The sequence below is a fragment of the Meleagris gallopavo genome, chromosome 1, assembly GCF_905368555.1.
Source record: "Meleagris gallopavo chromosome 1, MGAL_WU_HG_1.1, whole genome shotgun sequence".
Taxonomy (NCBI): domain Eukaryota; kingdom Metazoa; phylum Chordata; class Aves; order Galliformes; family Phasianidae; genus Meleagris; species Meleagris gallopavo.
Window position 1 is genome coordinate 187,730,617 of NC_139404.1, and position 17,599 is coordinate 187,748,215.

The window sequence follows — 17,599 nt, forward strand, 5'->3', positions numbered from 1 at the left end:
CTTAAACATAAGGCATGAGATCACCTAGGAAAACAGAAACAAAATACTTTTCCATTTGAAATTTGCTATATAACCTGCACAAACACAGAGAAAGGAAAGTAACAGCTGATGTTGAAGAAGCACCTTTGCACAGGGCCTGGATCAAATCAGTATGCATTAGGAGCAATGGGAGTAATAATGGGTATCGTAGCTTCACATGTGCTCAGGCATCACTGAACACTGCTGCAGTACTTCAAGACAAACAGGAAGAGTTTAAAATTAATGACTGACAAAATATTTGAAGAGAAAGAGCCTCTCCTCCCACCAAAACACCAATCAGTATAAGATCACTGGGCGAATGGCCAGAATACCATGTGTTCCCATTAAACCTTCTCTAACGATATCCTTCCTCTACACCTACGGGTGCAACTAGGCATTAACCACTTATTTTAACCCTCTGTAGAGTAGCAAAAGTTTTGATGAGGCTAATTTCAAGAATTCTGCTATTTCAGTATTTATTGTCATAATATGTGTGCATTTTGCATTAAGCACTCAGCACATGAATAGACAGAAAATCATACTGTCCTACAATGTGAATATAATTTGTGCATGGCAGAAGGGAAGAGGTTCAGGGCAGTTTCAGGTCCCAAGAGTGTAAGAACAACACAGTGGATGCTTGGGGATGTAGCACTCACGCATTTACATGTTGTTTGTTAAGAAAAGTTAGAATCCTTGAAAAGAATAGCTTAACAGAACACTCTCTAGAAAAACACAATGCTTCAATTTAATTACTCTTTCATCGGCCTTGGGAACTGGATGTGAGCAGTTGACCTGGATGGAGCTAGACACAGACATTCCCACCAAACAGCAGTATCTGGACATTAACATGCTAAAAATGTTATTTTCCATCATACCTTTACATTCTGCTCTTTGATCTTCTATAGCCTTTAATTCCGTGTCTTAATTCCTGACTCTTTCTTTTTATTTATCCTCCTCTTTATGCTCTGAGGACTACTCTGACTTCAGTCTGACTCTGCAAGTGTCTATAGATGATTGTAATGAGGATTAGTGCTTTTCCCAAGACACTTCTGCTCCTATTGTATCTTTCTTTACATGGGGCAGTTCAGAAGAACTACCTCAAACTGAAGTGAAGAATAAAGATTTTAGGACAGATCCATAAAATGTGTACTAGGAAGTCAAGAACTAGTTTTAGACTATCTTTTATCAATACCCCTGAAAGAAATTACACTCTTGGGAGTTCAGAGGAGAGATCTTCCAATGAGTTAAGAGTTTGCCAAGAATTGAAAATAAAGGATAGTAATGAAAGATATGTTTTCACCATAGAAGGGAGCATTTAGTGAAGTCTCTGTTAGCACATACGCAATTCAAAGTAGTCATAAATCATCTGAAAAAGAGAATAACAGGTAGCTGACAATGTTTGCAGGAGATATTGAGTTACCCACAGCAGCACAAATGAAAGTTAACGGTATAAAGCTACAAAAGGATCTTGTGAGATAGTAATTCTGTATCGATTGCTGCCAATAAGGGGCAATTCACCCACATGATGGTTGTATTTTCTCTCATTTTATGTTTTCAGGTAATCTGAATCACACTGAGTTATCCTTCTAGAAAAGAACAACATAGCATCACACAAGAGCAATCAAAATGGCATATCATTCTATTCATGGTAAAATTAACTCTTGATTCAAACTAACTACGATTTAGAAGCAGAATCCGAATAAGTATTTAACGATGGTATTTAATTGAGGAACTATTTGAGAAATGGTTCCATAAGCTGATTTTGTAAGTTATAAGAAACCCTGTATTATGTCCTGTATTTTTTTTTTCTTTTTTGTTATACACAAACGATTAAATTATTTACTTGCAATTTATCCTTTTGGGCCAGTACAGATTTTGGTGGATGACTTAGATTTACACCTATTATTTCAATGATTGCTGGTTGATAAATATTATCTTCAAACTTCAGATCAGTAAGTAGATTATACTTATCAGAGAAGATTAATTTGTTTTGACTACAACGATCTTTCAGAACCAAACTTTATGTTGCTCTGCACCTCCATAGACTTTTTAATTTTCTTTGATTAGAGGTATGGAGAATAACACATCTCACTCAATACCTGAATTTATTGAATTTCAGCCTTGAAGATGCTTCATGCCCCTCCATTTTCTTTGCCATTAAATCATCTTAAGTTGGCATTTCTGTCAACACTGAAAACAACTGACACTAAACTAACTTCATTATGTTCATGATTTCATCTGTGATAATTCTACCTAAAGTAGGACCACAGCCTGAAATCTCAAAGGTCCTCAGTCATCATCAAGACATGCAGAGACCAACCAGATCATTGGGGGGAAAAAAAGAAAAACTCTAAATATTTTCTTTTTTAATTTTTAATTAGCTTCTAGGTTAGCTGCTGATTTTGCCTTCATTTAAACTCTACATGATTTTCAAGTAGTAGCAACCAACTTTTTACACAATTGATAAAACTTTCTCCACTAGTTACCAATTCAATAGCCTTTTGTCTTATCTTGCCTTATCTTCATTATTCCTGTTCTTCTGATTTTCTCCATCACAGTTCTGAATGACTGATCTCAATGTAACTTTGTCTGCCATACATTTTCTGCTGCTATATCTCAGAAATACCTCCTGTATCTTTTGTTTGCAACTTCTCCTCGATCTTGACCACTAGCTGCCGGAGGACATCTGTTTCAAACAAGATATTGTTAGCTTCAGCCAAATCTCCCTCTTGTATTCCTGTTAAAATACCAACTGTGATTCAGCTTTTCACTTGTAAAACAAATTCAATATTTTCTACCTTTGGAGAACTTCCCATTATATAATGGCAGTAGACATGACCATATTTCATTGCAAGGAGTTCTGACAGTTGAAATGAGTTAACTGATTTACATTTATTGGTCCAAATCATTGACTTCTCTTAAATCTTTCAACTCGATCTGTTTTAAAGTGTGTGTTATATGTCAGTGCTACTGTATCCTTTCTTTGATTTAGCTGAATTAATTTTCCCTGAATTTGCTTCCATTCAGTGTAATTAGATGAATTAAAATAATTTTAATTGGTGATTCCGCCCCTCTACTTTGCTCTCATGAGACCACACCTGCAGTACTGCATCCACTTCTTGGGCCCCCAACACAAGTAGGACATCAAGCTGTTGGAGCAGGTCTAGGTGAAGGCCGCAAAGATGATCAGAGGGCTGGAGCATCTCCTCTGTGAGGACAGGCTGAGGGAGTTGGAGCTTTTCAGCCTAGAGAAGAGAAGGCTCCAAGGGGACCTTATAGCGGCCTTCCAGTACCTGAAGGGGTCAACAGGAAAGCTGGGGAGAAACTTTTTACATGAGCATGTAGTGACAGGATGAGGGGAAATGGCTTTAAACTGGAAGAGGGTAGAATTAGATGAGATATCAGGAAGAAATTCTTCACTGTGAGGGTGGTGAGGCACTGGAACAGGCTGCCCTCCCTGGAAGTATTCAAGGCCAGGCTGGATGGGGCTGTGAGGGGTCTGGAGGGAGGTGTCCCTCTAAAGGGATAGAGGTTGGAACTAGATGATCTTAAAGGTCCCTTCTAACCCAAACCATTCTATGAATTCCAAAAAAATTAAGCATAATGTAAAAGATTTTTGATCTGTTGATCAAAAGAGTTGATAAAATTCTGTTTTCTTCTCCAGTTGTCTAAATTTTCCTAGCACAAGTGTTTCAGTGTTTTTTTGGAGAAAGTCCTTGTTCTACAGTATTATATTAAAGCTCATGGCTAAATTCTGGCCTGCACATTTCCTTGGTGTGATGATTTGAGCCTGACTTTTCTATAATCAACGAAAATATCAAGCAAGCCTGCATATAATAATGGTTAGAAGCAATGCCAGCATCATTCTGTTGCTCAATATATATCCATCTGGGCACAGTCACTCCTGGGGGTCTGGGAAGTCATGTAGGAAGACTAAACTCCAAGCCAATTAAGATGAACTTTTCTTTAAAACTTCAGGAGATAATGTAGCAAGCTCTTAAAATCAGCAGGAGCTGGAAGTCTAACTGCTCATGATGTTTTAGAAAGTCTATCCCCCAAAAATATAAGCAGCAGCTAATAATTTAGTAATTCTATCAAAACAAGCAATTAAGTGTGTCTTGCATGATTTGTTCTCTATAAAAATCATGCTGTTTGTTTACTCAAAACTTCTATTACCCTCTAGATTTTACTGATTTCATCTGCAGATATTTATTCAATTATTTTATAAGGAACTGAAATCTAATTCATGAGCTACTCACAGTGACACCTAATCTTTTCTTACAGTCTGTCAAATGAAGAGGTGATCAGTCAGAATAAGACAGACTATTCTTGACAACACGTATTACTATCTTTAGAAAGTAGAAAGTAAGTGAGCTAAAGTTCAGTGAAACTGTATGTCATGATGTTGCTGAGCTTCCCAAAGTATTTTAAATCACCTGGATTTTCTAAGCAATGCAATTTAATGTTCCTAACTAATGTGGCTCCCAATTTTTTGCTTCCATAAATTAGCATAGAAATGTCCATCTACAAAGACTTATGCAAAGGTCCTGCAGGTTTGAACTGAACTGATATAACGTAAGACCCTATCACAGCTCACATTCTTGCTGCTCACCCACTCAGTTTACAGCTGTAGGTAGAATTTGCTTCTTATTTTTGTATGGAGTGTAGCTCGAAGAAAGCCCAGTAAAAACATATTAAAAACAAAACAAAACAAAACAAAAAAAACAAACCTTGACAACTTAAATCTATAACCAATACCTACATTTTTATTACATTCTTCCAAAAACAAACAAACAAACAAAAAAAATTGCAATCCTTTTCAAGAGGGATCTCCTTGAAAGACTCCAAAAGAGGGCCACAAAGATGATGAAGGGCCCAGAATATGTCCCATATAAGGAAAGTCTGAGTAACCAGGGTCTGTTAAGTCTGGGGAAAAGAAGATTGAGGGAGGATATGATTAATATTTATAAATATCTAAAAGGAGGTGGGAGGTAAATTGGTGAGGCCAGATTCTTCATGGTGGTCCACAGCAATAGGACAAGGAGCAATAACCAAAAATTTGCACATAGGAAATTCCATGCAAATAAGTGGAAGAACTTCTTTAAAATAAGTACGGAGTACTGGAAGAGGTTTTAGAGTCTTCTTCTATGGAGATATTCAAGACCCATCTAGATACCTACCCATGTGACCTAATTTGGTGATTCTGTGATTCTCACACTATAAAAAGAAATTATTTGCTTAAAGATGTTTTGTCATGTTGATACGATACTCCGCTTTGGACTTAATTGAAGACATAGGTAATTTTCTGTGGAATTTCTGATATGTTTTCCAGTGTCTCCCTAGGCTGCACCATTAGGGTCACTCTAGGGGTCTTATGATGCCTGTAAGGTGACACTGTATATTGTCATCAATATTTCTGCCACAGTTTGAGAGCAGCACAGTAGAATTAGCCAGCGACTCATAAAGAATGCGTGGTGACGCTAATAGTTGCCTGATCTGATTCCTGCAATGCAGTTCATGAAAATGACAAATAACAAAATTCAGAAAAAGCAGCATGTTTGTAGGATGCAGGGAGCAACAAGAGTGACTAAAAGATATTTCTGAATTTATCCATCTCCTACTGGAGATATCCGCCTGACCTGTGCACCTAGAAGAGGTTATGACACATTGCCTACAACCCTCTCCTCTACTTATACACCAAAGTTGTCTCTTTGAGTAGAGGTTATTGCTTCATCCTTTCCCCTCAAAAGATGGATGGAAGATGAGGTACTCTTAATATTGCATTTTTGTGAACTGAAGTTCAGAGTTCAACACAAGTTTCATGCTGGAGGTCAAACCCCCAGTTTCCGCCTTCCAGGAGAGCACTACATTCATCAGCAGTGAATGAGGCTCAGACAGAGGAAGTCTCCATCCTATCTACCAAAGGTGCCCATTTTTACAAAAAGAAATGAAAGAAGCTTCAGCACAAAGGATGGGAAACTTACTTCTGAGTACTCTGGTGCTTTAAGTCCTGCAGGAATCCCTGTGGCGAGGAAAGGACAACAGGAATGGGAATGGACTTCATGAATTGCCTATTTGGATTTGGGACTTGAATGTTGTCTAAACTATATGTTAGCCACTTTAGTGTTTACGTGGACCCAAGATGTTGCAATCCTGTAATATATCCCTGACTACTAGACTGGCTGTCAGAGACAGCATTTCGTGATAGCCCAGACCACTTAGAGAATAGCAGCAAGGACAAAAAGCAATTTGTTATTATCCAGCCATTTCAATTTTGTGACATTTGGGGTCTATTGGCTTCTGCTCAGAAAGCAAGATAAATCTGAGGCCTCTGCAGGTGTGACAGTCTTTTCAGTCATGATGGATAAAAAGAAATAATAAGTTAAGAACAAAGGTGTAAAGATGACAATACAACAGCATAGAAGACTGTATAAACTGTAGGGTATTAATATACTGAAGATTGTGGAACATCTGCTTAAAAGCAACCACTCACATTTAATTTTATATGCTTTAAAGACATGTTATTGTAAAATATTTATGTTTATATCACCTTGAACACTGGTAGCTTCAACTCGGAGCTCTGACACTTAAACGTTCTCAACTAAAATAAGAGCATAAAATATGTGTTTCTAAAACCACAAAGTTTTGCACTGGATCAGTCATGATACTGCAATTTATGCAAATTAACCAGTAATAAGTACTTGGTGATAAGTTGGCAATCCAGTTAATCACGTGCAAACCAGAACACAAAACAGCTCACTGCCACGTAGCTGCCGTGGTTTGTAGATTATCACTGTTAAGCAAGGCCAAAATAAAAAATAGCATCTGATTTCCATGTCCAAAAAAACATTTAAAGATAGTAAAATAATCAGATATAAATTAATATAGGTCAAGATTGGTTTTCATAAATAGAGCATTTAGTAAGCTCCCTTTTCAGAAAGCTTATTGCTTAACATTAGTTAGGCATATGTAAGAACTCAATAAGCATGCAATCTGCTACACTACTACTGTGAATGCTGTGAAATGACAAACCTAATTCAAATTCTTTAATTATAAGAGGTGATAAACTAGAGGACATCCTTCTACTTTTATTCCAAAATCAATTTTGCCATTGATTTCACAGAAATGAAAGGAGATACAAAGTCCTACTATTACATGGAATAAAAAGATTGTGAATAATCTTACAAGAGCTCCACAATGCCATATAAGCCACAAACAATGTATAAAAATAAACAAAATAAAAACATTTTTTGTTATAGAAGATGCTGTATAGCAATAGAATTGTTATTTCAGAAAGTTTGTTGCAATTTTAATTTTGAGAAAGAAAGCAGAAAAAAATCATTGTTTAAACCACCCCTTGAATCTCTTAAAGCACTATTCATACATGTATCTACAGGGGGGGAAAATGCATAGCTGATTAGATTATATTCAAGTAGAATAAGCCTACATACTACTCTAGAAATCTGATAAGTCTATATCTGATAAGTAAAAATTGTATTACTGTTAAGAATCAATAAGGTAAACACTAAGATTATATTAGCAAAGCAGTTTTTTCTCTATTAAAACAAAACAAAACAAAACAAAAACAAAACAAAAAAACAAACAACCTACTCACGAGAGTAGTCAAATATTCTGGTTTTAAAGTTTAGCTAGCCAAGAAGAGAATGAAGAACCAAACTGGCGTCTTGTTACGCCAGTGCAAATCTAACATATCTGACAACAGAAGTTTGTTCCACTTATCTTTTATTTGAATGAGTTCTTATCTCTCACAAGTAACTGTCCATCCATAACCTCAGGCATAACAAGCCTCTAATCTGCTGATTGCAAGAGAGATATTCCATGGGAAATATCACTGTACTTGATGAGTTACCACACCTTATCTCTAAGTATCAACTGCAGACCTCCATCAGCTGCAGAGCTATAAATTCCAGTTGGGATTTTTTCTTCTATCTGCTATGGCTACTCTATAATTTTATGAACCATTTAAATAGAGTAAGTCTGCTAATGTCAAATGTGACATAAATTGGCTCCTTAGAATGCTCAGACAGAGCTTAGAATGAAAAGGTCTATCTACCATGCAGATCTGCCACAGATTGGAATGCAGCAAGGGGCAAAATTGAGGTAGATCACAAATTCTCTGATAAGACATTCACCTGGCATTCCAACTGAGACTTATCTTTAAACAGTGGCTTTTTGTGTGTCGTGCTTTGTTCTATCATATGTATCCTGCAGCAGAGGCCAGCACAGGGCAACAGTGGAGGTTAGAAGAAGAGTGACAGTGAATCTTTTCCAAGTTTGAGTGATGTAGGACATGACAGTGCTTCCTGTAACAACAATTGGCTAGATTCAGTCTTCTGAAGCTTATTCTCTGTGCTGCAGTGCAGTGTTGCCATTCTGCTACTGTCATGACATTTAAATCCCACTGCTGGCTATCCAGTGCTAGAAATCACTGCTTTTCCCTCTAAAACAGTTTGTCTGGTTGTTCGTTCCATGTTGCCAAACAGTTTTAAGATAGTAAATGGTTGTCCAAATACGAATATCGCTCAAAATAATTCAAGGCTCATCCTTCAGTCAGGAAATCCCAGACTGGTAGTGTCAATGAAGGGAATACCACCGCTGTCAGATTGATAAGTGGCACAGCAAATAAGGATTGGCATTGAACAAGTTTAGATTAGCTGGGGATGAGGATCGATGGTATTTATGTAGCAGAGATCCACACAGCTAGGGTAAGCTCAGGTGCCAGGGGCATGAAGTAGGTATTGAAAAGTCTACAAAAATACATATACATACTATGCATTCGTGGGAGGAAAGGCTTCAGCCATTCTCTTGTTTTGCTTTTCTTTTAATTATAGCACATCGAATTTTAGATAACCATAAGTTAAAAACAACTCAAAGCAATACACTTCACCTCTAAATGTAGCTGCCCTGGAACACGGCTCTCAGCATCGACAGTGACAGGAGAGCAGATTGCAAATCTGACAGCTCCTACACACCTCCGTCGCCCTGTTGCTCTACAGCTCAAACACAGCTCCTAAGTTGAAGGTAAATAACCAAATAAAGAGATAGCCCAGGCTGGCAAAACAACCTATCAAAATCTTTTCCTGAAGTTACTCCATAGAAGTTACTCTATGATTGTAAATATGTGTAAAATGCTTCTTCCCTTTCTACAAATGAATAATGTCCTGTTCTGTCATTCTGTTCTTTTTTTTACAGAGCCCCAAGGTTGTTCTGAGAGCTGACCAGTGAAATGTTTTACGAAGATATGGCAGCACATTTGGGCTAACAATTCTGTCACGGGTTAATTTTCTTGAGTGCAATGTTTGTTCCAAAAGTGACATGCTTGACTGTCCTCTATGTGGCAGTCATATTCATAGAATCATAGAATCATAGAATCAAAGGATCAGGTTCCTCTATAAATAGTATTGGTGTATTGTATCAGAATCATAGAGTGGTTTGGGATGAAAGGGATCATATAATCATAGAATGGCCTGATTTGAAAGAGACCACAGTGATCACCTAGTTTTAACTCCCCTGATAGTGCAGGGTCAACAACCACCAGACCAAGCTGCCCAGAGCCACATTCAGCCTGGCCTTGGATATCTCCAGGGATGGGGCATCCACAACCTCCTTGGGCAATCTGTTCCAGTGCGTCACCATCCACAATGATCTCAAAGGTCATCTAGTTCCAGCTCTTGCCATGGGATGCCAACCACTAGATCAGGCACTAGGTCAAGGTTGCCAAGTGCTCTATCCAACCTGGCCTTCAATACCTTCTTCAATTCTAAAATTGAGACAATAGCTTTCCCCAGATTCTTGTCACAGGCCTTATGACAACAGATTAATATCCTAAGATGTCCAGACACTAAGGAAATACCATTAAGTATCCAGGGTAAAAAAAAAAAAAGATGGGCCTACTTTGGCTCAGATGACTAGGTAAGTTGGAATGATTGATAGGATGTGTCAGAATTCATAGTGAACATTAAACATTTCAAACAAATATTTGTCCCTGTGACTTCACATAAGATGAAAAAAAGGCAAATGCTCAAACAGAAAAGCTCAGAGGCACACAGATGTATACACAAGCTTCATTTAGACTGCAAGAGCCATCAACAAACAAGGCTGAGCTAAAACCTTTGGTTTTTTGGCAATGCTCAAGTCCCAGAAGGGACAACACAACCTAGGTCTGCTTGCATGGATAACTGGAGTATTAATTTGCAAAGCCCTGAAAGCACAGGGTATTCAGACCTAAAATTCATAGCCTTCCTGTAGCACAGAGCAGTTTATTAATTATATGGTTCACAGACAGTTATATTTTTTGCTTCCCTAGAGCACCCAAAACAAACAAACAAAGCAACAAATCCTAATTTGCATGACTGTTCCCAACTGGAAATATATATATATAAAAGCCCCGAATAACAAAGATATGAGTATTCCATCAGCCTTTTCAGAATTTTTTAATGTTCATTTCTTTAGAAATGCCTGTGCAATGCTCCCATGACATATAGGATCAGCCCCAGGGCAGGATTCCTATGCTCATTTGTCGTGGCACATGAGTGATACCAACAGAGCTGAAGGGACATTCCCCAGGCACAACACAAGAGACATTCAGAACTTTGGGCAATTAAATCTTGAACACATTCTAGATGGCTATTCACAGCTATTTATGTGATAATGAGAGACCTTTAGTTTTCTGTATCCCCGTAAATGTGCATGGCATTACAGGGCATGTACTGAATGAAAAACAGGACTTGCAATTTCAAGGTACAAATGAAAATGAACTAAAACATGTAGTCTGTTATGGTTAGATAGAACTTGTTTCCATGGTATTAAGGAAATAGGTGGTTGATATAATACAGGGTTATGTGAAATGCTGAATAGCTCTATGTCTTGGGTTATGCCAGGAAATTAGGAAATTCTACTTTTCTGAAAGAGTGGTGAAGCACTGGAATGGGCTGCCCAGGGAGGTGGTGGAGTCACCAACCCTGGAGGTGTTCAAGGAATGGTTGGATTTTGTGTTTAGGGACATGGTTTAGTGAGTACTATTGGTGATGGATGGTTGGACAGGATGATCTCGAAGGTCTTTTCCAACCTTGGTTATTCTGTGATTATGATCCAAATCTGCATTCATTTGCATTTTGATCAGAAGTCAGTATCAGCTTCACACATCTACAAAGGAACATCTGATATTCTGATACTGGGGTAGCCTAGAAGGAATGTCTCATAATGAGCTGCTGGTCACCACCTTGCCAAAATGGAGAAATCTTCTTATGGGATATACCTGACACCTTGACCAGAGATTGCCATCTACATCACCTTTATCATTAATCAAAAGCAGCACGCCCTTCAACAGCCCAGATCATACTTTAAAAAATAGACTAAGGATGAACCGTATCTTAAAAGTGTTTGTAGACCTTCGTTAATACAAACCTGGAGAGATTAATTTCTCTTTCACTATCTCTATGAAATATTCCCAAGCAGGGCATCACTTCTACTCTTTGTCTTCTACACAACCTTCTTCAATACATTTTTAGAGTACCAGGCACAATGAGGTGCCTTGCTAAGGTGCAGTTTCTTGCTGTCATGGAGGAAAGAGTCACTGACCTGGAGGTACAGTCTTAATGCTCCACTTGAACCACCCTTTGGTTAAGAACACTCAACACTTAACTGGGGACTAGAAATACTTCAAGAAATACTATTAATCATATTTGTGGATTATTGCAGGATGTAAGCAAAGAGTGGAGTTAACTTTATGTATAGGTCCATAAACTCAAAATACTTGAATCACTCGTGTTTGACCTTAGCATGGAATTTCCTGTGCCAGAAAAGCATAGCTTAGGAGTATCAACACTCCTGGGAGATAACACTTAAGCTATGTATGTGTTATCAGAAAAACTATACTCCAATCATGCTTTGCATCAGGGAATAAAAAATAATAAATACTATAGAAGTTGGATGTGCAGACTGTTTTTAAACTTCAATGATGCTGCCAGAACATTACTTTAAATCGGGCTTTGAAACAGAAATCTAAAATCCTGTCCAGAAAAATATTATTTATAGATGTATATATATTTGCTCATAAACCTCATGAGCTGCAGAAATTTTAGGTAGCTAATTCTTCAATAAAAATTTCCCCTTAAATAATTGTTGTCATAAAGATCAATACTGAGTTTCAGCTTAAAGCAGATCTGAAATTATAGATTTATTTTGTTTTCAGCTATGCACTGCTGCACTTGGGTGACTGAGTGTGCTGTAACAACATCCTGGTGCTTCTCATAAAATAAATACACCAATAAAGACAGCAAATATCCTACACATAACGTGTGCTTAATGAGATTACTCATTGTAAATAACTCATGTGAAATGTTTCCTGATGATGAAGTCAAGCAATTAAGTGGGTCAATCTGCCGATAGTGGATTTGTACAACTAAATGTGTATCATTTGAATTTTAAGACTGAGTTGTTACCTTATCTGAAGGATTTCTGAGCTACTTTTGCAATTGTGAAACTCCCCCCCTCCTTGTGCCACTGGGGTCACATTAACTAAAACCTGAGGAAGGACAACATGGGTCATAAGTATATATATGTCATTGTCAAAGTGTCATTACATTTTTTAAAGTCTTATTTCCCTTTTCTTTCCTCAGTCCTTGATTAAATAGAGCGCCAAGTGGTTCCTATTGCCGTTTTTCTCAAATTTTGCTCCTGAGTCAGTCACTTCTGTTAACACATGCACTGCTAGAATCTGCCTCTGTCTGCCCAAGCATGAAGGATTTGCTGCCCTGCTGGGATGTGCTGTGCTTTACTGCTAATCCAACACTACCTCACTTTAGCTGAACTTTTCCCCACTGAATCCATAAATCTGATTACAAGAGAGATGTCCCAGCTCTTCCCCACCTCCATCATAGAGGAGATTGGGAAGGGGAGAGGGCATGCAAATGAGAAAAAAGCATCGGAGGGTTGAGCAAGGAGAGGAGGGATTTAAGTGGCTAGTTTAAAACCAGATTTAGTAGCTGGAAATTGATGACAGCATCTCAGTAGTGCAGGATACAGACAGCCTCTTTAAATGGTGAAGAGGTGGACAGGAAAGTGCCTCTAGCACTGGACAAGGAGGGGTGCAGGAGTGATAATGATGAAGAGCTGCAGGAATACCATTACCCAGCAGAAACATGCATAGTATTGCTTTAATACCACCTTTAAAAACAAAGCTGAATTTTAGCACTTCGAATTTTCCATTACCATCAGCACAAAGATGAAAGACACAAGAACAGAGCATTGTATTAATAGCTCAGTTTTCAAATATTTCACATATTAGCCAAAAAAAAAAAAAAAAAGAAAAAAACAAATTTCCCACCACCCAGATTGTCTACAGAATTTATTAGCTAACAGTGTTTTAATAGAAAAAGACTTAAAGCTCAGAGAGTGAAAGAGCCCCTGCAAAAGGACTCTTTCTGGAGTGCAGAGCTATTTACGTGTTTTATAGAGCACATCCACACAGGAGAGGAAGGGACACAGTTCACAACGTGAAGTCTCAGGAGAGTGGTGAGTCTGGCCAAATGGAGCCATTTATTTGTTTTGTGTTTAAAGAGAGCAAGACTGATTTCAGAAACAATTCTTCCAGACTCAGAGCATTAAAACAAAACAGAATATGCGTGTTTCAATATGTTCCCACTTGGCTCCACTGTACAAGAGTCAGAATATTCTTTACATAAAGCACAACCACCAGAACTAACATAAAGGCACCTTCCAAAAGTACAAATTTCTTTAGAATAACTTCAGTGAAGAAGAAAATCCTTGATTAGTTTGAACCAGAAATGCTTATGAGCTAACTCCCAGATCAAGCTAAAATCAGATACTGTGCAGGGCTAGAGTGTATTCTTGTCCCTCCTGTGTTCCCAGTAAACTGGGAAAAGTCAAAGCCAAAGTAACTTTATCATCTGTTCACTGATTTATCCCATGTAAACAGAACCATAATATCCTACATATGTACGCAGGGTTCAGGAAGGAGTGACTTTTACTCTCCTTGTGAGGGCAGAAAGACATCAGGCTCAGCTGCCAAGCAGGCTGGCAGCCAAAAAGTGCACTATATTCCCACGGCGTAGCATCTACATAAAGCCACAGCCCATGAGATTTGGAAAGTTCACTATAGGAGAGACATCGAGGCCCTGGAGAGTGTCCAAAGACGTTCAACAAAGCAGTGAAGGGTCTGGAGCACAAGTCTTATGGGGTGTGGCTGAGGGAACTGGGATTGTTCAGTCTGGAGAGACCCAGTCACTCTCTGCAACTCACTGAATAGAGGCTGTAGAGAGGTGGGGGTTGGCCTCTTCTCCCAGCTATCAGCAAATAGGACAAGAGTGAATGGTTTTGAGTTGCACCAGGGGAAATTCAGGTTGCATATTAGGAAAAGGTTCTTCTCTGAAAGACTAGGGAGATATTGAAACTGGCTTCCAACGGGGGTGGTGGGGTCATCATCCCTGGAGGTGTTCAAGAAACGTTGAAGTGTGGCATTGAGGGACCTGGTTTGGTGGGCATGGTGGGGAAGCGTTGACAGTTGGACTTGATGATCTTAGTGGTCTTTTACCACCTTAATGATTTGCTGATTCTATGATTGTATGAGCTATGGTAGTATGCACAGCTCTCAAAATCTTCATACAGGTTCCACTGTTCTCAAAGTCCATGTTTACTTCTGAACATTGAGGGGTCAGATGGCACTGAATGAGGCTCTGCAAAGCAGTGACTTAGGACGCTCACTAGAAATCTTTTGTGTCCCAGATAACCTTTACCACTCCTTTCTGCTGTTTCTTTGTAGCAGAAGATATCCCAAAAGAGTGGAAGGGGATTAGGATGATGGACCAAGACCTCTGTAGTGTGAAAAAGCAGAGAGAATCTATTAACACTGCACAGAGAATGTGTTGAATGCTGACCTCAAAAAATGCCATTAACTCCAAATATTTCTGCAACACAGATGCAGCCTGTGATACTTCATTATCTCTGCATAATAGATCTAGCAAGCAAGCCATCCTAACAAGAGGAAAGTTTAGCATGCCAACAGCAAAACAGTGAAACTCCTTTTGGAATATCTTATAATCAAACGCTACAAATCCTTTGGAAGACATGACTAAAAGTGTAACTGCAGACAAAGACACCCTTAGGTAATTCCCTTGATTAAAACTCTCTGATTTAAAATGAACCTAATTAAGGACATTGTGAATGTGCAGAAAGTCAGTGTTCACTTATGCCCTCTTTTGCAGACGGTGAGTTGCCAAACAGAACTGAGAATCTTAATTGCAAGAATCATCAGTAAATTCAAAAGAGACAGTAAATTAAGGACTGCAAAAGCGTCAGACTGTTACATAACTGCTAGATCTCCTGGTTCTTGCACTAGATGGCAAAGGCAATCCCAGGAGAGGATGTAGCGCGTTTTATAAAGACTGCTGAAAAAAGAGAGAAAAATCTCTCCCAAACTCATGGATTCCAGGGTGATGCAGACATCATGGGTGAAAGAGGATGTTTGCCCCGTTTGCTTTACAGTCATTCTTTCACACTGTTTCCTACACTGCACTTGAGAGGTATCCAAACATATACCATGGTCGTTGCACGGAGTTGTCATAGCTGGCATACAAATAAATGTTTATAAATACTAAATTCAAGTAAATAGGCAGAAAAATCTGGTTGGCTGTACAGGAAATGGCTTAATGGGAAATAAATAAATAGATAGACAGATAGATTAATAAATAAAACAAAACAATAGAAAAGAACTAGCACAGGAGTTGTCTTGTGAACTCCAACTTATGTGTGCAGTATTGCTGAGCTCCTCCACTCCATTCAACATTTAAATACAGATAAAAGCAACCTTCAAAACAGGCAATTATTTCATGAACACATGCTGTACTCTGTATTTCCAGAAAACAGTAGCCACGTGAACAACTGGACTGCATTCTAATAGTAAGCTTTTGTGTTCTGTTGTTATTTTTTCCCCACTGTAACCGTTTAAAAATAACACTGCTTGTAGAGTTATCCTGATGTTAGATCACTTCTAGTGCTAACAAAGACAACAAAGCCTGATCCTCAGTTTACCATTTCTTGTGTCAATATGCAAATATACAAGATAGCAGGTCTATAGAAATTACCCATGCATGCACGTGTCTGGTGTAACATAACAAGCGAAGACTAATCAATCTAAATCTTTTCATTTTTGATGGCTTAAGAAAGAAATATTCTAAAAAAATATCCAGATGGGAAGAAAAATTATTTTACTTACGGAAGCTTATGAAAGTAACTGTCCAAAAAGTTCTTGATGTTAATGGAAATCACTGAGTGCAACTGCTTCTGACCTAATTACTTTTACTATCAAATATTTCCATTTCAGAGAGCACCACACTGCTATATTTGTGCTTATGCCACAGCCCTCTCTATACAAACAAAGTAACAATCAGGCCACATCACAAAGTCAATCCAAATTCTATGAGAATGTAAACAAATAATTAAGACTTAGAAGTTAGTTACTGGGCTAGTTCCTCAGATAGAAAACATCTGTTTAGCTCAGTAGTTCAATAAATATGCTTATGCGGGTCTATTTTCATAGATAGATTAACAATGATATCATTAATTATAACATAATTTAAAGACAACCAAAAATACAGAGTTTAGAATCACTTTGAAGATCAGCAAGAGACCAAAGGAGGACAAAAACTGGAATCTGTTTCTCATTCATCTACTCATAAATGGTGACAAGTTGATAGCTGAGGACCAACATCAATCTGTGGTCTAGAGCCAAAGAAAATGTCACCTAAATCCTGCCAACTCCTCAGCTGAGATAAATCATCATAGCTCTATTAGTCAGCCCTCTAACTTCCAGCATCCAAGGATTTGGCTCTATATACAACATATATTCAGACAAGATATAAATCAATGCAGTGTCAACTTGACCGCAGTTTCTTTTTTCTCTTCAAATATTACTATGTCCTTGATAGTTAAAGCAAATCTCACTGAAGCCATCTAATTGACAGCATTTAAACAGGCCATTTCCACTCCAGTGAAGTTCACTTACTGCCCATCATCTCAAAAGGTACTTACACTGGACTAATTTTCCCACTTATTAGTCCATGAAGCACGCAGGATCACCAGTCTTTCTTTCATGAAAAAGTGGAAAAGAAATAAGCATGTCCCTGTCATGGTGTTACCATCTGAGTCTGGGGACAAGCGGTGCTATAAATGTCACTTGTTCCTGGCAGCCCCAGCAGGAGCATACGGATTAATTCCCACAAATCATGCCCACAACTGGGCAGAACTAGCAGGCTCCTTGTCATCACGCTCAGCTGGAGCACAGTTAGTTAGAGCAAGTGGCAGGAACTCCACATTCCATTTGATTTGGATTCCACCAACAACCATGCTTGCCACACCATGCTTGCCACTGATCCCCATGCTCCACAAGGAATGAATTAAAAAAAAAAGATGGTGAATTTCTGAAGAAGCCCTTCTATACCCGACATTTCAACAGCTCAGGCTTCCCACAGAGTTTGGTTTGGTCTTACGACTTGCTTCTATTCTTTCTCAAGCACTAAGTCTTGAAATTTTACCTGGCAGC

General features: G+C 38.4%; 1 protein-coding gene across 20 annotated transcripts in view; it reads right to left on the reverse strand.

The window, feature by feature from the left end:
* DLG2 (discs large MAGUK scaffold protein 2) overlaps positions 1-17,599 on the reverse strand; it is a 1,005,161-nt gene that overhangs the window by 821,232 nt on the left and 166,330 nt on the right. The gene's annotated exons all lie outside the window — the stretch shown is intronic.